The 22,269-nt window shown below is 40.2% G+C and overlaps 1 protein-coding gene across 2 annotated transcripts in view; it reads right to left on the bottom strand.

Moving 5' to 3' along the window:
* The window catches only part of LITAF (lipopolysaccharide induced TNF factor), a 44,476-nt gene extending 41,758 nt beyond the window's left edge, over positions 1-2,718 (bottom strand). For both annotated transcript variants that reach the window (XM_067551324.1, XM_067551321.1), the window contains exon 1: positions 2,518-2,718. The gene's annotated coding sequence lies outside the window, so the exon portion shown is untranslated. The remainder of the gene's footprint in view (positions 1-2,517) is intronic.
* Between the last annotated feature and the right edge of the window lie 19,551 nt (positions 2,719-22,269).

Here is a 22,269-nt window from a genome sequence, read left to right on the forward strand (position 1 = left end):
AAAATCACCTTGAGTATAATGCCTCATGTTGTCAAACATGAGCCCTGTTTTGAAATAGGGCTGTAAAGAACATATATTTCCAGACATTCTCGAAGAATTGTCCTGGTATATTTGCTTACATGCTACAATGGATTTAATTACACTGTAGATGAGGGATAGGGAATAGTAGAAGCCTGTTTCATGCCATCTTATTTTGTTTGGTAATGTCTATAGGGGCCTCTACTTCTTACCTGGAACTGCTGGAAATATTTACCACTTTAAGCACATTAAGTATTTACTGTGCAGGTCATTACTAACTCCCATGCATACAACACCTTGCCTCTTTTTTGGAGTGGCCACTTTCACAAGAGCATGAGAATACTGGAATTAGATTGCTCAGTCTGAAGATGATGATGGCAGCTGGTGCTCCTTGGAGAGTATATTCCAAGTGATTCAAGGCACTGGGGAGAATACTGTAATGTTTCCTGTCAGATAGCATTAAATTAACCTTATAATTTTTCCTTATCTATGCCAAAAATAAAGGCAGATATTTAAATACTAACATGGGTGTTCAGTTAGATTTGCATAGTTATGAAGGAGATTTTGAGCTGTAGGAGTTAGCTTATTTAAATCTACCACAGATCACACATGTACAGCAAGACACATTTGGGTCCAAACATAGTCCTGGTGTGTTCAGGTGCCATTCCATTGGCATTAATGTGGTTATTAAGGGCCAAATTCAGATATTGCATTATCTTTACATTCAAATCGCCATTTAAAACCTGCAGTCTATTTGTCTGTACCAAACTTAGCACACTAGAATTGCCTTCCTGATTGGAGCTTGAGTGCAAAATAACTATTAATTGGGAAGCTCAATTAATTCAGTACATCATTTACAGTGTTAGTGTATTAAATACTAATTGGAGATGCAACTTTTTTAAAAAGAGGTTCCATTATAAATAAGCAAAAGATGACACAGGCACCTACTTCCACTGGAAAAATATCAATGAATACAAAACTTGAAAACAATTCTTTGTTCTGTAACATGGCAGCAATATTGCAGTAAAGTAACTGCTAGTATGTCAACTGTTTCCACCTCCATAGACTGAAGAGGTTACATTATGGATTGCAGGGAGGTATTATGAATTTGAGATTTCATGCTAATATAATCTGTAGCAACCATACTGGGAATCTTGCAAATTTACATACTAATAATGCAATTATCAAAAAATACTGAGGCAAATTTGCAAATACGCTATCTATGCTTCTCAGAAGCTTTAAAAATCTAATATTGACTTGTTGAGTGCCATGTCCTCTTCTTCTGCACCATGGAAATTAGAGACCACTACAGATTTGTATTTACTGCCTTTTATCCCAGAAGATCTCAAAGTTCTTCCCAAACTAAAGGACAAAGATAACCTTGCTCAAGATACATGAAGCAGTCTAACAAGAGGAAAGCAGCAAGCCTGTTACGAGGTTTGTTGAAGTGGAGTCATCGAATTAAAATGAATAATCCTGCATATTCTTGGTATCTTTCAAAACCTAGAGAACAAAGAAGCAGATTCTATGGTGAATCCTCTTAAGATACAAGGAATGGAAGTCTGCGCTAGGCAAAGATGGCTTTAAGACCCCCTTTGAACCTACTTAAATCTGGGCTGCTCTGAAGCTGTTGAGATACAAATTAGAACAGCTCTGGCAACTGCTTTATTTTTCAGTAGTTCTGCATGGGTGCCCACAACAGCTGGAGTACAGAGTACTCTAATTTCTTCTCAGGCCATGTAATGTTAGTGGCAGCATGAGAATGGCATAAGGTTAGCCCTATGGTGGACGAATTCCCTAGGAAGCAGTTCTGCTCCCTTTACACTCCTGAGGCTGCAGCAGGAGACTGATCTTATCCCACAATGTCTAGTAGTTACAACAAGATAATGGAAGACATGTCTTCCTGTCTCTGCTACTGGGTGAGCTTGGGCAAAATCTACCCATCAGGATAATAGTGATGTCTAATTAATGCACAAATTACTTTGATAAATACTGAGGGGCTATGAAACTGAAAATAGATTTTTAAAGCATTGTTAATGCAAGCTAGTGGAATTCTTCAAAAGCCAGTAAAACCAGACTAAATCTACTCCACAAGACCACTGCCACAAGATCAATACTTAAGTTAGAGAAGGGTATTTATAACAAAATAGCTCCACCCCTTCCCAAGAAGCCATGCCTGGAGCCATTTCCTGCAAGTGTTGCCTGAATTTTAGGGGTTAATATATTAGGCTCACCAGTTGAGCTGACCAGAAAATAATAAGGTTCCTGTCCCAGAATCAGGCTTCATAGAATTAAATGTAGTGAGTTCAATATCTTGTAAGGACCCCTGAGGTATGTAGCAAGAACACTCACTCCAAGGACAACACACAGCCTTAGACTTTTATTAATATAAATGAGAGTTATAAAAGCTCCAAACCACAGAACCAAAAGGAAATAATACAGCATTGAGGGTACCTGTGGTAGCATTCCTTACAAAGCTTTCTAAATTGGCATACTCACCCTTCCTTGAGAACGTAGGGGTAAGAGACAAAGGACCAGCGTTGTCCCAGGATATGCCAAGTGGGTCTAATGGTCCAGCTTCCTCACTGCTTGACGTTGATGGTGACTAGCTACTCAGCATTTGACCCTTCAGCTCAATTAAACAGCTAAGGGATCCCAAAATGTAAAAATAAAAAACCTAAAGTGGATGAAAAAGCTGCTACCACATCATGGTTTGCCCTCACATAGGGCCTGAGTAGTCATGTGAATGCCCAGCCTTCCATGCCGAAATCCAATTTCCTTGCCCAAATGATATTGGGGTGCATGTATTCTATAGGCTAGCATATCATACATATTAATGCCATTAGCTCATTCTCAAAATCTGTTACTATTTGCCTGAATTGCTTTCTGATCATTACTTCCATGTTTTTGCAGTGTACCCTGCAGTCACCGTTAAGTCCCAACTTCCGTAGGAAAACATGTATAATTCCCCAAAATCTAAAAGGATAACCATTAGGCCATTTATCTATGCCAAAGGTCACAAGCACACTTAACCATACTTAGGCTAACTTGCTTAAGTGAATCATACAGGAATATAGGCCTGTAGATTCCTTGCATTACAGCCAAACATACTAGAGTAATCCAATACAAAAGCACAAGCCAAATATAATAAAACAAACACCAACCAATAAACGAAGGCAGGATATAATAAAACAAACCAGCAGGCTAGTCCTATGGGCTACACAAGTCCCTAGGCAAAGAGAAGCTGTTCTAGAGTTAGCTGTTCTAGTAATGACAGGAACCAAATAATGCCTCATGTTAGTTATATTTAGAACTTTCACAGATTACACAAAGATAAATGCCTTCCATATTTTAATAGAATGCTTAAAAATTAACCCTAGGTATTTATAATGGTGCTGATCATTACTTTATCTGGGTACTCAAATGCTTTGTAAGCTGTCTTGTTTGTATACAATGGGCCAAGTTTTCAGCAACAGAAATCTTCTGGTCCCAGTGGGCAATCTGCTCATAACTGACTCCAGGCAATCACTGATTCAGACTGGGTTTCAGTGCAATGATATCCATAGTAATTATTTTGATTCAATCAGCTGCATGCAAAGAACAAATTTCTCTCTTGGAACCAAATTAAACCATTATAATATTAAAATCACTTGGCTTAATATGCTGTTAGTTTTCTTTTCAAAGTTGTTTGTGTAAATAAGAAAACAAGCCTTTTTAGGAGCACTACATGAATCCTAACAAGTTTCCTTGTGCTTTGATTAAGGACAAAGAAGCAGAATGTGGAAGTACTTGTGGATTTATTCTGGGATTTCTGTATTAAATTGACCAGAGCATTTGCATTCCAGGTGTTCTTGATCAAGGCTTGAGAAAAGAGCTGACAACTGTGCTTCCTACTTCTGGTATGTAGTTGGTGAGTCTGTGAGTTTACAAACTTTTCCACCTGTGCCTGGTTCTGAAACTCTCAACATGACATTTATAACTGCATGTTTTAGACATAATATTAGTAAGATTGAGTGGTGGTTTGTCAGCCATGCCCATAATTATCTCAAAGCTAAATCTCATTTCATTTCAATTATAGCTTCAAAGCCATTTGTCACTTTAAGCTCGTTACCAACTGTGGGAGTTAATCAGTTTCTGCATTACCTTCTCTCCTTTATTGCTCTTAGTTAGTTTTGATCATGAATGTAAAGTCTGAATGATGTAGACATTTTTATACTAATTAAGATATACATCAAAGTCAAAAACATCTAAAGTTCCAGAGGGGTAGCCATTCCAAGTCCCTATTCAGACCCAGTCTGACTGTGTCAAGTTTGCATATGAGTCCCGTTGAAACTAATTTCTGAGCTGGAATGGTTCTCATTACAAAAAGTAATTGTCACTGTTTACACATTCTCACCTTCTAATCAACGATTGTGAATAGGTCTCATCTACCCTAACTGTATTGACTTTGTTAGCACTTGCCCTCCCCATTGTTATGTTTCTCACCCTTGGATGTCTGCCTATCATCTGTGCTTTCCACTTCATGCATCTGACGAAGTGGGTTGCAGCCCACGAAAGCTTATGCCCACAGAAATTTGTTAGTCTTTAAGGTGCTACAGGACTCTGTTTTTTGCTAAAAACATCTAAGCAGATTTAGGCCTAGAACACAAAGAAACATAAGAACATAACAGCCATACTGGGTCAGACCAATGATCCATCTAGCCCACTATCCTGTCTTCCGACTGGCCAATGCCAGGTGCTTCAGAGGGAATAAGCAGAATAGGTCATCATCTAGTGATCCATCCCATCAGCAATTCCTGCCTCTGGCAAACAGCAATCCCTGCTTATTCTGGCTAACAGCCATTGATGGACCTATCCTCCATGAACTTACCCAGGTCTTTTTTGAACCCAGTTATAGTCTTGGCCTTCACGACATCCTCTGGCAAGGAGTCCCATAGGTTGACTGTTGTGTGAAGAAATACTTTCTTTTGTTCATTTAAAACCTTCTGTCTAATTTCATTTGGTGACCCCTAGTTTGCATTAGGAGGAGTAAATAACACTTCCTTATTGACTTTTCTCCGTATCAGTCATGATTTTATAGACCTCTATCATATCCCCAATTAGTCGTCTTTTTTTTCTCCAAGCTGAAAAGTCCCAGTCTTATTAATTTCTCCTCATATGGAAGCATTTCCATACCCCTAATCATTTTAGTTGCCCTTTTCTATACCTTTTCCAATTCCAATATATCTTTTTTGAGATGGGACAACCAGATCTGCACACAGTACTCAAGATGTTGGCACACCATGGCTTTATAAAGAAGCAATAAAATATTTTCTGTCTTATTATCTATCCCTTTCCTAATGATTCCCACCATCCTGTTAGCTGTTTTGATTGCTGCTGCACTTAGTGGATGTTTTCAGAGAACTATCCACAATGACTCCAAGATCTTTCTTGAATGATGACAGCTAATTGAGACCCCATCATCTACAAAACAAGTTAGTCAGAGTCTGATGTTTGAGTGGTGTGGGATCCTTAACAATGAATCTTAAGGAGGATGGTTTGAGCAAATCTTTTAAAATTAGCTTTTTCTTTCTAAACCCTCCCTCACTTTTGCCCTTTGGCCTGTAGTGGGTGGCTGCATGCACAGCTGTATTTAAATATATTTGAGTTCCATTCAAATCCTCTTCTCTAAAATTGTAGCATATCACATTAAGTATAGAGCTTTTCTCACAGAGACGACAAGCTGTTTAAAAGGTCTGACATTCTGCTAATAAAACAGGCTTTGTTGAAAAATGGCCACCTACACTTTCCTTACAAGTTTCATTTATCATCAGAATTGTGTATTGCACATGGAAAAAAATCAATAGCTTATTATGGAATCAAACTGACTGATATTACCCTGCTGACACCATTAGCAACTGTTTTTCAGTTGGAGTAGAATAATCCATAACAAAACTACATGAAGACAACGGGAACATTGCACAGTTAGGCACCCAAAAGCTGGGAAATACCAAACTTATAGTAGTATCTAGGGGCACATGGAAGAATGGCGGGGGAGTGGCAGGGCCTTGGCCAGCCCCCACCTGAGGTATAGAGGGAGCCCCGCCCCTTCCCCACCCATGCTCCTGGCCCTGGCCATAGCTCCAGCTCCTGGGGGAGGGGGTTGTCCATGTAAGGGGGGGAGTGGACCAAAAATGTTTGGGGACCACTGTTTTAAATGATTTAAAGTGATTCTAAGATCTGGGCCAGGGAAGCAGCTTATCTATAACAAATGAGTAACCAGATCTTCAGATTTCCTCATGCAGACAGGGGTATAGTAAGTGCAAAGAGAAGGATTCTGAGAATGCTATCTTGGATAGGTCCTACTTTCAGGTTGCCAGGTACACAAAGATGAACTTCAGCTCTCTGAGAAACAGGCTTGTGAGAATGATAGGTTGCCCAGGTTCAAAGTGCCCTTTGATGACAAGTATTCAAGCAGTCTAATGAAATGCTTTAACTAATAGACCCAACCCTGCACAGGGTCAAACTGAATAACCCATTACAGAATATCAGAGGATAAATTGTGGCAACCATAATTAAATGAATCACTAAGATTATAAACAAGCTATGCTGGTGCTCATGGTTATTTGTTGGAATTGTTTCATTTTTAAGAAAGTTCCCATTAGGTTACTCGAGTGCTTAGGCAATTGTTGACAATTATAGTGGAAACTAATTAGATTAATAACCACTAGGCGGTTGCACACTTCGTAGCTGCTGTAGGCTAAGCTCATGGCACACAATCCGAGTGCCTTGTATTTCTCTTCACAAGCTCCCTCTGTGCTGCCCTTCCTCCCCCCCTCCCCCCCTTCATGACAGGATCCCCCATTTCCCTGGCCAGGAGTTCTGTGTGGCTCCCCATACCAGGGGCTGTTTGCATACTCCAGTCCCCTTTCTGTCCATTATTTGTCCAGGAGATTGTCTTCACTCATTTAGAGTGTTGGTGTGTCAACATGTTAAACTATGCTGGGAGGATGGGCAGAGATGAGATGGGCTATTCTGATGGAAGGTGTTAACGTGCTGTCAACCAGTTGTTTGCTCTATAGCTGAAGAGTTTGAAGCTAGGGCCATGCTAAATGGATGGCAGTGGCTCAATGTGTCTCCCATTTCCTTTTTTTGGTGTTCTAATTTTTCCCCAAAATCAACAGGGTTCTGGGCATTGAGGGTTAGAACTTTCCCTGAAAGTTTGCTATTGATTAGATCTGGCGTTCATGACAGGCAAACAGAAATGCCATCAAACTGAGTGTACGAGGTGAACCTCACACATCCCAATGTGAGAGGGAAAGGCCTCCCTGGTGTCTGGCACTGAGTTTCAGCTGGCCTGCCCAGTTCCATACACTCCAGTTAATCAATGTCAAACTCTATCTGATGTGTCATATCATATCACTGAAAAACTAACACACTGATGATTAATATTCTTGTGGGGGGTATGTATGGCAAACACCCAAGGGACCACACAAATACGAAAAATGTGGAACCAAAATGTGTTTGTGGGTAAACTGGTTTCTGCCACACAAAACAGGCCAATATCTCCAGCCGGGAGTCAGTCAGTTAGCAATCACATGTCAAGTAGCCATTCACTTGCAATTTAGCAAACACCAGCAGGAGAAGAAACCAGCATGGACTGTCCTTCACCAGCAGAATCCAGCTCTCCTTCCTCACACCTTGAATGAACTTTATTTTGGGGGGTAACCTTCAAGAAAAACCCATTCGTAGGTTCACTGGACTATGTAAGAGGTGCAGACAACCCCAAATGATCTTTCCTGTAAGATGACAAAAGAACCAAGCACTTTAGACACTGTGGAAGATCCTGCAGAGGGGTGGTCAACCATCTTGCAGGGATGCAGTGTGAGAAGAATCTTACCTTGAACCAAGACTGTAGTTTTCTTAAATCTTAGTCTCTAGAACGTGGTTTTCACATTTATAACATTATCCTTTATACTTGCACTCACTTAAAATCCTATCTCCTTTTATTAATAAACTAGTTTTACGTTTAATCTAAACTAAGTCAATGCTGTCTCAGTTAAAGTGATAATTAACTCCAGTTAAGTGATAAACTGTGCAGTTTGTCTTTTTTAGAGGTGCAAATACACCTTTCCTGCACCATTTGGAGGAATAAGGGCTGGACATAGCTGAGCCCATAGGTTGGGGAGAAGCGGGGGGGGGGGGGGTGGATGCTGGTCATCTTTCCAGATGTAACTGAGGCTGCTGGAGGCCAGCATGTGGTGGTGGGTAACAAGCAGGCTGCTGGTGTCAGAGCTGTTGGTCCAGGGTGATTTATCACACAGACACTCTGTGCATGCTGGCTGGGAGCATCCAGACAAGAGAGCTACAGCAACGGACCACTTTAAGGCACTCAGGGTTACAGAGCAAGTGATGAGACAAGCCCTCACAGGTCTGGATTGCACCCCAGAACCTGGCAATGGACTTGCAAATTCAGCCAATAAAAAAGTTACTGCCAAAAACATTTCATGACTCAAGTTAATAAAAACTAAGCATAGAGTATAATTCAAAGCAGTGAAAAGCTTGTATCTAGTGGCTGCCAAGTAACATTTCTCCATACTCTCTAGTGAGAGGGTATATTTTCACTAGAGGGTTATCTACATTAAAGTTCATTTGAGCTAGGCCCCTCAAACAAGTTAAGTGTCACTTTGCAATATGGCCATTGAGCACCATTGAGTAACTGTATGTAGGAGCACACAGTAGCTGTGTCCCCACTGCATGACTAGTTTAAGCAGCAGCAGCAGATAAGCTTCAACCCATGATCCCTGATAGGTCAGCTAGCTAGAAGTTGAAGCACCACTTAACTTGAGAGGCTTTTGTGTATAGAAGGGAATCAAGTTAGAGACAACACACACTTATCCTTTGAGCTACGGGTGTAGTGAAGATAAGCCCTTAGCCTCTGAGTGGGCAAAAAATGACTTATGATTGATATTTATTTAGCTTCACACCTGACTGAGGGCTAAGGTAACAGCTACTTGATTCTACATTATGTAACGCTCTTGGAGAAATTTGATGGTTATTTTTCCAGACTTCTTGTTCATGATCAGTATTGAAACTCAAGCTCTCAGTGGAAGTCTAATCCAACATAAAACAGGATTGGCAGACTAGTTCCCCAGTACTAGTGGTGATCCTCATCCCAAAGAAAGAACCCCATCTTCTATTAGTCTCATATGATGTTCCTAATTTGGTCAAAGTAGAAAACATGACCATCCTATAATAGCAAGGAGAGAAGCCCCTTCTCCTCGCCCCCACACCGAGAGCTAGTGGTGACCTTTGTCGCTCCGGAAAGAAGATTTATACCTTCCACAGTTGGGTAAAATATGGAGGAGAGAAGACAGACGCCATTAGTGGTACTTCTCTGATGCCATCAGTGCAGTATCAGAGTGCCCCTCCAATATTAATCAATCTAGCCTGCGAGGCAGGAAGCATTATTCCTGTTCTACAAATGGGGCACGCAGCAAATGATTTGCCAAGGTTCCATCCATAGCGGAGCTAGGAATTTAACCCAGATCTAAGTCTCTACTACAACCATTCTTCCTTCCTCTTGGGACTCAGTTACTTAGTGATCACAGGAGAAGATTATCTCCCATATTCTTAACCCTCTTACTCCTGTAGTCTGATCTGTTGCAATTTCTCTGTAACAGTGAGAGATTAAGAGTGGTCTGCAAGGGTTCAGCCCCTAGTTGGACTAGAGTAGAGAGGCTGTCATTGGAATGAGGGCCCCCAGTTGCACACCAGGGACAAATCACTGTCCTTTCTGTAATGAATGCCTCTATTAGCCAACAAAACAATATACCCCCTGGCAAAGAAGAGAGAGAAGCTAATAAATAACCAGCATGTGCATTAATCTCATCATCCTTGCAGGGATACCTGAGAGTTGGCATATGGATGTTGTCCTGGGGTCTCAAACTGCACCATGCTGAGAAGTGGTCTTTACACTCTTACGCTAATGCACACTATCTCATGCATATTCACACTGGGTTCACCCATCTTTCCCTTATCTGAACTTCCACACCCCATTTCTCATAGGTTAATTACTCATTTACTTCATAACCATCAGCATTTATGGCAATCAGTTGCTATAGCATTATTGTGGTTCATACTTGTAAATTTCTGTTGCACATACTCCAATCAAAACACTCTAAAATATCAATGGGACATCAATGGTTTCTTACTCAGTGAGTCAACTGACTTGCTACACTTGTTTTTTGCTATGCTGTAAATTGTGACTTAGGGTTACTTGCCTGTCATTTGTTCATGTCATGCTACACCCTAGGCCTTTATTAGTTATGCTAAGCTAACTCTTTACAGGCCCTAGGCCTCCTGGCTTCCAAACTACATTCCAGCACTAATCAATGCACATATATCATCTGTGTATGCTACACTCCTAACAATGGCTGTGGCACAATTACCAGATGATAAAGTTCTTTATCTTGTATTGCAGTAAAACATTTGAGTATGTAAAGTGTATGAACTCTCCTACAGAGCAAAACAAAACAGAGCAGCTGTACTTTGATAACAATACTCTCATTTTTCTCACGACACTTGAAATTTTATGTTGAGTAAAGGGGAGAAATCTCTCACAACAGATGTGGTTCTTCTGATACAAGCAATCAAGAGGAAAATGTCTTTACAGAGGTATTCCTAAAAATGACTTTGCGACAAAGATGGTTCAGATTCTACGGTGGCAGACTTGTTATGATTAGTGCATCTGTATTACAGATTCTCCAACTCATTCTACCAGAGGACAAAGAAGGAAATTCTAATTCTCCAACACTTTGCTTTTTGAATTCTCCTATCACCTCTGCTGTAGAATGCAGGAAAGACTATAACACCTGGCAAATTTTTAAAAAATAGCAACTTGAGTATTTGTCTGTCAGACAAAGTTGAAACAGCATTTTAGTTGCTGTAATACCATTCCTAGAAATGCAATAGTTCCAGGATGACAAACCCCCTTCCTGCACATAATTCTTGCCATATTGTGAGCCCAGACTGCATGGATCAGCGTGCCTGTAAATTTTGTTGGCTGGCTCATATTTGCCTATGATCATTGTATCCATGGTATCTAAACATTATATTTAGTTTTCTTCTCTTTTACATAAGGCAGCAGCCTGACTTATTTTAATGACCCATTTTTGTCCCAGCTCACTGCATCTAAAATGCCCAAAGAACTATAATACGGTATTCACTCATGTATAATTTCTAATGTGCTAATCCTTTACCCAGCAACTGACTGATGTCAGGATTCTAATGGCTTCAGGTGGGAGTTAGGAAACAAAAGACTAACTTGAATATACAAATCTCTATTAACCGAACCCATTGTTGAATTCATGGGTGTCCAATGACAATTTTCTTGGAGAGGCTCTAATCTCCTTCCCCTTCACAAACAGTCTCTCCTTCCATTGACTAATACAAGTCATAGCTAGTGGCCCACTGTTCCCAGCAACAATGCCCATAACCACATGCTGAATTTGAGTTTGAGGTTGTCTGCAAACTGGGGAGCTCTCTTTCTTGACTGCCAGTTTTATGGCTCTGCATATTCATGAACAATGGAAGAACAACACAGAAAGAGAAATGATTTCTAGAAGTGGGTGGTTCTCCCATGATTGTGAGAAGAAGACCAATGATCCCATCTGTTCTATTGCCCCTGGAATGACAGGAGCAACCAGTCAGTGCCCCATGTTGGTACAACTATCTCCATAATGCGGAGGTGAGACAATTTGGCATGGTCAACAGGGGACAAGAGCACTGTATTCTGTACTGAAAGGACCCAGGTTCATAAATAAGGGCAGTGAAAACAGACAATCCTCTGGTGCCTTATATCCAGTGAGCAGTTTGTGTATATATAAGACTCAGTTCAACTTCCATGGGCTACCAATGATAGCTAAATTAGGCCCTTACTGCCCAATTCTGTAGAACTAAATTGGGAAGAATGCAGTAGAAAAAAATCAGTCCCCGTTCTGCAATAGTCACTGTGATCGAGCAAAGCCAAACAGTTATGGTGATTAATTGCCAATTTATTAAAAGCAGGCATGGCACTCAGATTTCACACTCACAGACTAGCAATAAAATGAGTTCCCAACCAGCATTATCTCTGTCTGAATTTTGCTTTTAAATCTTTGCAGTTTCAGACATTAAAGAATGTAAACAATGGAAAAAAACCATGACATTTATAACTAAAGTTCTGTGCAAAGTGACAAGAAAATTTGACAGCATCAGCTGATTAACATAGTGCTTGTTATCGGAACTCCAGTACACTTTCATCACCAGTAAGGACATGGAACTTTATTCTTATAACTTATCAGTGTTTTATAAAATGCTGCTATAAGCAGCTGCTTTGGTAGGCTATAGCATAGTCTAATAACAGTGTTATATGAGAATCTCTTCACGCCAGCAGGGAAACTGCTTAAATACGCCTACTGCTGGCATGGTTTCATAATATGTTTTGGTTTGGTTTTGTTTAAATGAAAGAACTTTAAATCTAAGACATTTTAGCCTTCTAGATCACATTAATTCTGCTATCGAAATTTAAGTGGGAAAAATTGCAACAGATCTCAAAAAATAAATGACAAAGTATGGATCTAGGTTTTAGACCCTGAGTCAGCAAAGCACTTAAGCATGTGTGTGCCTTTAACTTTTTCATTGGGACTTACACATGAGTTTAAATCCTCGGCTGAATAAGGGCCTTAAATTAATATTACTTTTTTAATAATTGGCTAAAGATAGTCCCAGTTCTTTGGGGGGAAATTGGAGGTGTTCATTTCTGAGTTTTGATCCTGGTTCATGTTATGGAAAGTGTGTTTTCTTTCAGTTGAAATAATTACTGAAAAGAAAGATTGAACTGAATTAGGAGCCCTCCGCTTTTGAACAGTTGATGTGTCTTGGGACTTGTGCAGAAGTCCTTTTTGTATAATGAAGATGGTTACTATTAATGCAATTGAACTGTATCTGTAAGGCTATGGCACAGACTCGAACTCAAGTTCTATTGTTTGTTTGAGTTAAAATGGGTCTCCCCCACCTCCATTTGTTAAACTTTTGAATACATTTGTAGCCCATTTCACGACTTTGCATTATTTGCATGCATGATTTCTCCCTGTCATATAAAATGATAAACTTGCATGCTAGGATCTGCAAATATGTATTTATTCATGCCATATATAAGCAAATAAATGTTTTTAATCTAAGTTTATAGAAACTTTTTAATTTTAAGAATAACTGAAATATACTAACATCAAGAAACTGAATTGTGTACCAACGTTGGGTGAACCAGCATTAAATAAACAGCCTTAGAATGTTAATCATAGTCCTTTAGTTCGAAAGGTCGCTTTTCATGCTTTTGCCCTCGCGAACTGAAGCGCAGCGTCAGAAAGATCTAAAGATTGGCCAATGGCATTTTTCAAGCCATGTCAGTCTCTTGTCGACCATATGGAATACCTGAAACATTTTACTTCCAACATTCTATTTTCCTTTTGTTGTTAACAACAAAAACAGCACACCAAACCCGGTGCCTCCTAAGCCCCTCCCACCCCAGGTTGCCTGCCCCTAAATCCAACCCTGGAGGCAGTATCATATCAGTAGATTGCCCTTAGTCTCTTTGATTCTTATACATAGAACCAATTATAGTTGTGCACAACTTAACTTCTGTGGGAGCATTTCCTCTGAACAGATTATCAACTGACAATCAGATCAGAGCAGATGACTAATAATGCCAGAGTACAGCCATTCATTAATGTCTATCACTTCCTGTTTAAGAAGCTATAGGCTAAATACAGATACCAACAAGTGTATTTAATTGTCCAAAGAGACTGTATTAAATAAGCCAATTCCTGCTGTTATTATTCAAGCATCATATGGGATGCTCATTCATTTATGGGACCACTTCTGTGGGGCCAGCAGAATTCAACTAAGGATCTGTGAAGTGCCATAAAACCAACAAGTGCTGCAAACCCTTGTGCACACTAATTAGCTATTATTCATGTGTGGCTCCCCCCAAAAATCACTGACTACAGGCATGTGTAAGGACCACTCGCAGGTGTAAGAGTTTGTACAATTGGCTCCTCAGTTACCAGTGTTGGATAACATATTTGTAGGCCCCAGCACTGTGATGTAGGCCTGAACAGAGCAGTCCCAATCCATGGATACTATGTGAAACTTAAGGGTTGATCCTCACACTGGAAGAGAACAAAACTAGGCATTATAGATAAGGATGTTCCGGACACATTGATTGTTTGTTCATGCCACCCCAGGCTCCACTATGATAATTAACTGAAATGGGAACATCCTGCTTAAACATTCTGTGATTTAACATGTATGACACATTGTGGCCCTGCTTGTAACCATCTATGAATGAATGTTTGGGAACATCCTGAAATCTGATTGTGATAATTTTCAAGTGAAGGAAAGTGACCAATGTATATCAGGAATGTGGTTGATGTGTAAATCATGGGGCAATGAGAGGGCAAACAAGATTTTTCAAGATTTCTTGAATTTCTCTTTAGTAAAGTGGTATTAATAAAATCGGTGTAGGTGTAAGGATTTTATTAAGTTAGTAAGTAAGTATAAGATAATTGTCACCAGTGTAATGGAATAAGAATGTAATGATTTTTAGTAAGTATGAATGAGGAGTGAATGCAGTTTGAGTGCTAAGATAAGACGGCAAGAAACTAATTGCTGAGGTAATGTTCTCAGTACCTTCAAGGGCAGAAGGGAGAGAAGTTGTTTTTGTTTAAAGAACTTTTACAACCCAGATGGCCGAAGATCAAGATAACTCCGGAAAACAGGGGAGTTAGCACCAAAGGACAGGAACAGATAGTGTGAAACAGGAATGAAGAAATAATGAGAAAGCTGTCACACTTGCAATATCAAATGTAATTGATGATTACATCAAACAAGGAGACTATCTGACATGACAAAATCCATAGTCCCGAATGGGGATGGATGAATATAAAAGTGAGGAGAAGAAACTTGGACTTTGGGCTTGTTCTGCATATCCCAAGGATCATCGCGTCGCGACCGACAGAAGCCCGGCTCCACCCCCCGTGCCTGAATTACCTGGCCAGTGATTCACCTCGGGCAACAAAGGGACTGGTAATTATATCCCTCCTGAAGAACTCTGTGTGTGTGTGTGTGTGTGTGTGTGTGTGTGTGTGTGTGTGTGTGTGTGTGTGTGTGTGTGTGTGTGTGTGTGTGTGTGTGTGTGAGAGAGAGAGAGAGAGAAAAAGAGAGAGAGAGAGAGAGAGAGAGAATGTGTTTAGGCAATTGCTTTTTGAAATGTTTTTCCTTTCTCTATTCATAATAAATGTGGCATACTGCCTTATCCCCTGAATAAGATCCTGCTGTTTATTTTATAAGTATAACATATTGTTAAGTCATCCTTCCTAGTAAAATTGTTGACTCAATTTCAGTGTGTGTTTATAGAGAGAAACTCAACATAACTAAGGGGTCAGGTGTTTAAACAGGATTTTACAAGTTAACAGTTGAGAAACCCCAAAGGGAAACTTGCCAAATCAGACTTGCAATTGTCCAGCCTTATGACTCTTTCCCATATACAGAATAAGCAGGTTTTGCTGCTCACATGCGTCATCAGGCACTCATGCATGGCTCTGAAAGCCATTCACTCTGCAGGCAGCATCTGTGAGAAGAGCAGCTGTCCTCATCTGTGCTACCGCTGGAAAAGATTAGAAGTATTACCATAGTACCTGAGACCCCTGGGGCTTTTCTACAGGCAGGATTTAGTGCATAGCTAACTTAGGTGTGAATTTACAGCCCACCAGCTGCCCTGCACTAACTCTCCATGTGCACTAACACTTTTAATGCTTACTAAAAGCATCCTTAGGCAGTTTAAGCTTAGTACAGGTGTGACGTTGGCCTCAAGGGGATCCATGCTGAGATAGCTTAAACAGGGCAAACTGCAAAGTATGGGGTAGGCAAAGCCCTAAATACTGGTGGTTTTTCTTCCATAAAATATACCAAGCCAGCAACAAACAGGTTCTGATGACCTCACTGGTCATTCAGTAGACAGAACACAGTTCCCTTAAAACTATCCAGCCCTTTGGCTTGCACCCAGGCAGCCAAGTCAAATATGTTGGGGATTACTGAAAATCTTTATCCATTGTATGTAAAAAAGTTCTACCAATCCCAAAGGATCGGACACATTACCAAATAGGTCAATGAATCGTTCAGATCTTACCCAAATGCATGCTTAAACCCAATGCTTATTAACTAAACTAACATTTATTTTAAAAAAAGAAAGAGTAATGGTTAAAAGGTCAGTATACGTACACAGATGAAAATAATGCTCTTAGGTCAGTTTCAAAGTAGAGATGATAACTGAATTGCAAAGTTCTTAAATTGCAAAATCTCTGAAATCACCCAAACAGCTTGGAGGTCGTCAGTCCTTGTTTAGAGCTTCTTTGTTAGAAATCCAGTCCAGAGAAATGAAGACTAAATAGTCCATGTGCAGAGTTTGTTCAAATTCTCACATGAGAATTAGCAGGGTGATTCCAGGCTGGAGCGGGGATCTTAATCTTGCAATTCAAACTTTCCCTGCTGAGTTTGGAAAGATTTGAGATAAAAAAGGATCAGTCCACTAGAGTCTTTTATAGATCCATGTAGGCTGATAGATATTTTCTTAACAGCAGATATCTCCTTGAACAATTAATAGATGATTACTTGGGACTCTGAAGTATCATCTTCTATGTCCTGTGCACACTGGTAACTAGCTACATTAGCACAAGGTAAATGGTTGTAAAAGGCCAATTACAGGTATTTACTACTTAAACTTCAAAGAGAAATACAAACAATAGTACTGTTACATTCAAAGTTCCATCTAAATGTTCATATGTTTTTGGTTGTTTTTTTTTTTAACCCTTAATCAATAGAACAGTGATAGACAGGAAAGCAGTTTATCTACATTGCTAACCTCTGACAAGAGATATGTAAATAACATCAAATAACTACCAACAATACACTTGCATATCAAAGCTTTAGTCAACTTATAAAGAACGATCTTCACTACCATTGTAACTTCCTAGAATATATCTTGAAAGGTCAGAGTTGGGCCATGCAATTTGTAAAGTTGCTTGGCTTTTTCGGGCCTAGCATCACAACAGGCTAAAGCACAAAAGCACTTCTAATGTGCAGTAATCCTGTCCACACAGGAAGTTAGTGAACAGCAGCTAGTGAATTGTAAATTCACACCCTTGCTAGCTGCCCATTAAGTTCCCAGTGTAGGCAAGGCCCTACTCATGGACCATGACCCCACTGTGCTAGGTGCTCTACAAACACGGAACAAAAGTGTGACCACAGGCATTAGTGGAATTTCACTAATATGGGGTGGTGCGTGCCAAAGAATAGCTAAGGTTGAGCAGACCTCTCCCATTAACTGACAGTGTTTCAAAGTTCTCTAAAATCTGCATGCATAGTCAGATTGTCTTTAAAGCTGGTTTGCTTTATAGAGGCCTAGAGTAGGGTTATGGCTGCAAATTTGGGTTCCTATGGTCAAAAGGTTCCTCATATACAGCCCCCAATGAATTGCTTCTAATAATCTAAGTGCCCTAAATCTACGTGCAGAGGGAGATTGTTTGGAACACCAGCATATCACAGGAGGAGTGACACACATCTGGGCTGTCTGATCAGGGGTTCCTGAGATATAGCCCCCCCACAACCCCTCCAAATGAGCTTTTAAAATTTAGATTTAAAAAAATTAGTTTTTCCCTAAATCTGCATAGGAAGTTAAGGCTTGGTCACACTATATTTATATAGACCGTACACAGCTGAGCTGTTCAATGGCCTGAAGTCACTGTTAAGAAATATTTAAAGTTATTGCAATACAAAAGCTTTAGCCCTTGATTATAGTGAGTGGTGTGTGCAGTTTTGAGGAGGGTCAGTACCTGCAGTGCCAGCTCCCCTGGGGAAGTTGGTGGGCAGCACTGTGTCGGGGATATGAAGCCTGCTATGGTGGTGTGGGGCTGAGTTGATATGGGACTTAATTTGAATTTAACATTCTTAATATTCCTTAATTTGCCTGTCTCAAGACTACTCTTTGAATGGTTTCTTTTAAGTAACTGAGTTAAATTCTTTCTTTAGTTTCATAGGACTTAGTTAAGATCACTTACCCTGACCATTTATAAATGGCTTAGGTTATTCATGTCTGATGGATTAGTGTGTGTGTTTGCAGACTTCATTTTGTTTTGTGACAAACATCATTTCGATTGCAAACAGCACAAGGCCTTCATTTTTGCCTTAACCTCAATATTGGACTTGGATATTCAGGAGGTGTTAGCAGAGACTCTCTGCCCATTAGCAGAGGGTTAACAAGCACTCAACAGTCATTGACCTGGATGGAAGTGCTCTAAACCAATGAGCTGGCTGCAGTCCAGAGGAACCCGTTTTTTCCAGTCTAGACTTCAGGTGGGCAGTGATCTCGCAATGAATTGCCTGATAAGGAAGTTGAAGTCACTGAGAGGGTTATCTGACAGAGGGGACTGAACTTTATGAAAGAATAAAGTCTACTCTCAGCTGGGGCTCTCTCACTGACCAGAAGAAAAAGGCAAGACAGAGCAGGAGAAGAAAAAGAGGGTCCTGGGAGCCTGAAAGGACTGACCAAAACCCACAGGGCTCAGAGGGGGAGGAGACTGGAGGAAGGATGTGGCATGCAGGTACTGAATTTCCATAAATTGGTATCTCTTGTACTTTGAGTGAGTGTGTGTGATGGTTTAGAAATTCTTTGTAAAGTCTGTTACTTGCTTTTAACTGTCATGTAGTCTCCAAAGAGTGGAACAGTAATCCAAAGGGTCCACAGCATGCTGGAACTCTGGGCACTGTGCAGCTGCTACAGGGGAGCTTTGGGAGCACCAGCATTGGTTTCAGGGTCTAGGAAACTGTACAAGGGAGTGTCATATCTTGGGAGTGCTACACAGAGGATTTGCACCCTCAATGTGCCAGAGCTTGAGACAGTGGCTGGACTCTGTCCAGACCCAGCCGGCGTAAGAGCATGTGGGATCCAATGTTTGGGTCCAATACAGCAACCTGGTGATCATCCTCAAGGGGGAGTGACTAAAATAGCGTGTGTGGAGGGAAAGGGGGATGTTACATCCTCCCTCCCCCCACTGGCACAGAGACCATAAGAATCTGACCTACCAATCATTTCTCTAAATTGCACATTTTTAGTAGCCTTCTTAAAGATAAAATTGCTTGGCACTCAACACCTTAAAACACCTCTTCATATCTCACACTCATTTATATCAAGTTATCACTGAGGGCTACTGTCTCGCACCTATTGAAAATAGTCTCAGGATCAATGTAGAGAATAACTATCTTGCTTTTCTGACAGCTACAGTTTATCCTCAAAGGACATTACAAATGAGGGTGGACAGTATTCTAGAGCTATCTTGGATACAGAAAAATCTAGTACGGATAAAAAGGGTGACTAAAATGAATGTTCTGAATCATTTAGAGAGCATATTTATCTTCCGGGAGACTTGGAGGAGGATGTTATCCAGAGTTTCATTCTGAGTGCTTGGATTTGCTGCTTGCTGTATTTGAATTCAAATGTAAAGATGGCAACAGGAAATCAAATTCAGTCTGAGAGCCTGATGTGATCATTATAACCAAACTCTCGCTTCAGGATTTTACCTATTTGGTTTTCCTTCCTTCCCCAAAATCAAAGCTGGTTTTTGATCCAGTAGAGCTATTTATAAATATAACTTAGACAAATACATGGATTGATGTTGGATTTGAGTAAACATTCAGTACATAGGCATTTCCAGTAAACACTGCAACTGCACATTTCCAGTCCAATGGCCAATAAATAAACCTTAGGCTAGTTATAAAATAGAAGTCTAGATCAGGCTTGTACATAGCAGGTCCAAGTCAAATTTAGAGTTTGTTCTGAGTCTTAAAATGACTTGACCTGTTAGGTCCTTTCTTGCCATAGCTTCTATGATTTAAAATAGAAGATTTTTCTGCAGTTAATACAAGTGATCAAAGGTAACGTGATAGAGTCTTTGAAATATTCCTTTTCTTTAACTTTAATGTTAGATATTATCTGACTCAACACTGCTTTGCAGCACATGATGTTACTGTCACCTATTAATTGTGTGCTTTCAGTCACTTCTTACTCTGCTTTGTAGTCAGATTAATGAAACAGTTTCTCTTAACTGGACTAGTTATGTCTGGGGGAGGTTTAACCTTTGTGGGGTAATGTAGGGGAGCCTAGCTAATTTATCCACGGGGACTGTGAAAATTGAAATATGAATTGTTTAAGCTTTGACTTGGCAAGCTTCCAGTCTCCTTGCAGCAGAGACTTCGGTTGTTGCTAACTTACACAGCAACCTTCCATCCTCTTATTCTCTTCATTTCCGACTTCTTCAAACTTGGAATGAAAATTCCCTAAGCTAGAGAGGAATACAGACTGAATAATAAGATCATTTAACAAGAAACAACTCTCACCAGTGGGAGGTAGGTCAAATGGAGGTAGACAGCTGTCCAAACAGCAGGAGGAGGAGCCTCTAGATTCTGAACACTGGCCATAGGAAGTGTTTCCTTTGCTCTTTAAATGGTAAAAGCAAAGGAGCCAGATCTAACACTTTCCTCTAATTTCAGGATGAAACAGGTCCCCATCCTTCTCTAAACCTAGAGTGTGTGAACTCGGAAGCAACCTCTAGTCCACTGTAGGAGGAATTTTAGGTAAGCCAGAAGTAATTAGTGGAAATCTTCTAGTAGACCAGGACTAAATCCCCCAACCCTCACAAAAAGTGCAATGATATCTATAACTTGGGTGAGCAGGACCTCTGACACACAACTCATCGGAAGGCTTATTTCCCTCCAACCCCACATATACTCAAAATATATGTTCCTGGCATGGCTCCTGGCCTGCTGAGTGACCTTGGGTAAGTCTCTTCCCCATCTGTAAAATGGAAATGATGCTTACCTCCATTGTAAAACACTTCAAGATCTGATGAGAACTACAAGAGCAAGAGGTTGTTATTGAAGTTTGATTTGGTTTTAATGACTCAATCTACCCAAACACAAAAAAATACTGCTTATTTTCTAGTAAACTCCATCTCTTATTTCATAACAGGTGGCTTTTATACAGCTGTACTCTATGGCACTTTAAATTCATGTGGGAGCTGCAGGGCTCTATTTTTAATAAAAATGATACACAAGCGAGACTTTCCTAAACAGTTCAGAGTGAGAGAATAAAATCACATGGTGGATAGTTAATATGCATTATGATCTCATGGGGTAGCAAAGAAAGTTTGCTGCTGAAAACAGTTGTTACAATTGCAGCAATAAACACTGAGCTTTGAAGGCATCCTTATGGAGGATTATCAATTCTGCTAATGTTTCTTTAATGGCTAGTGATTTATATTTAGTACTTCCATATTGAATTCTGCTGCAGAGAGAATAGAATGGGGTTTACAGGAAATTGAGAGATAATGAAGTAAAATATTTTCATCTACACGGGTTAAAGTAACACAGGCCCTATGCCCAGCACAACACAAGGGACGTATATGCAACTCGGTTGCACAGGTGGGAACATGACAACTATGGACACTGATGGAGTTTTAATGGTGTAAATCCAGTTTGGCCCAAGGTGAATAAGAATTCGAGAAGGTGGCAGAGGAAAAGTGTGCGTGGGGGGAATTGGTACAAACTAATTACACTGATGCACAAAATACTAAACGTAGCTATTCCAACCTCTTCCTCCATAGGCTTAGCCCAGGAGACTAGCTTGCACTCCAGCCTTATGCTAAGATCTCTGACCTCAGCTGCAACATGGTCACCAGGATGAACTATGACTTGTCTAATGTTATTTCCACTAGATGTAAGCAACTGCAGGACAGGAAAGTTAAGACATGTGCTTTGCATATTAAATCTTAGTGCACTAAAGGATTTATCCAAGTTACTTTTCTACAGGTAATTAAAATACCAAGTACCTGTTCAGTTGGACAGAAGTACCTCAACACCAACAAGATATGGCACCTTTTTTGGCTTGAACACATGGCTTTCTGGAGATAGAGCCTGCTGTGCTCTGAAGAGCTGTTAGAGCTCTAGATGCTAGAGCTGCTGTAGATGGTTGTACTGAGCTCCTTGGAAATAAAGGCTAAGCATTTTGTTAAGAAAATAAAGTGAGTGCTTCTGATTCTTCACTTGCAGGAAGAATATCATGATCTGGGAGCCCAAACATATTAAATTGTGTCTAATTTGTGCCAGGAATCTGAAGCCTAG

The sequence above is a fragment of the Emydura macquarii genome, unplaced genomic scaffold (assembly GCF_026122565.2).
Source record: "Emydura macquarii macquarii isolate MOO-44397 ecotype Brisbane River unplaced genomic scaffold, CSIRO-AGI_Emac_v2 contig_1348, whole genome shotgun sequence".
NCBI lineage: Eukaryota > Metazoa > Chordata > Testudines > Chelidae > Emydura > Emydura macquarii.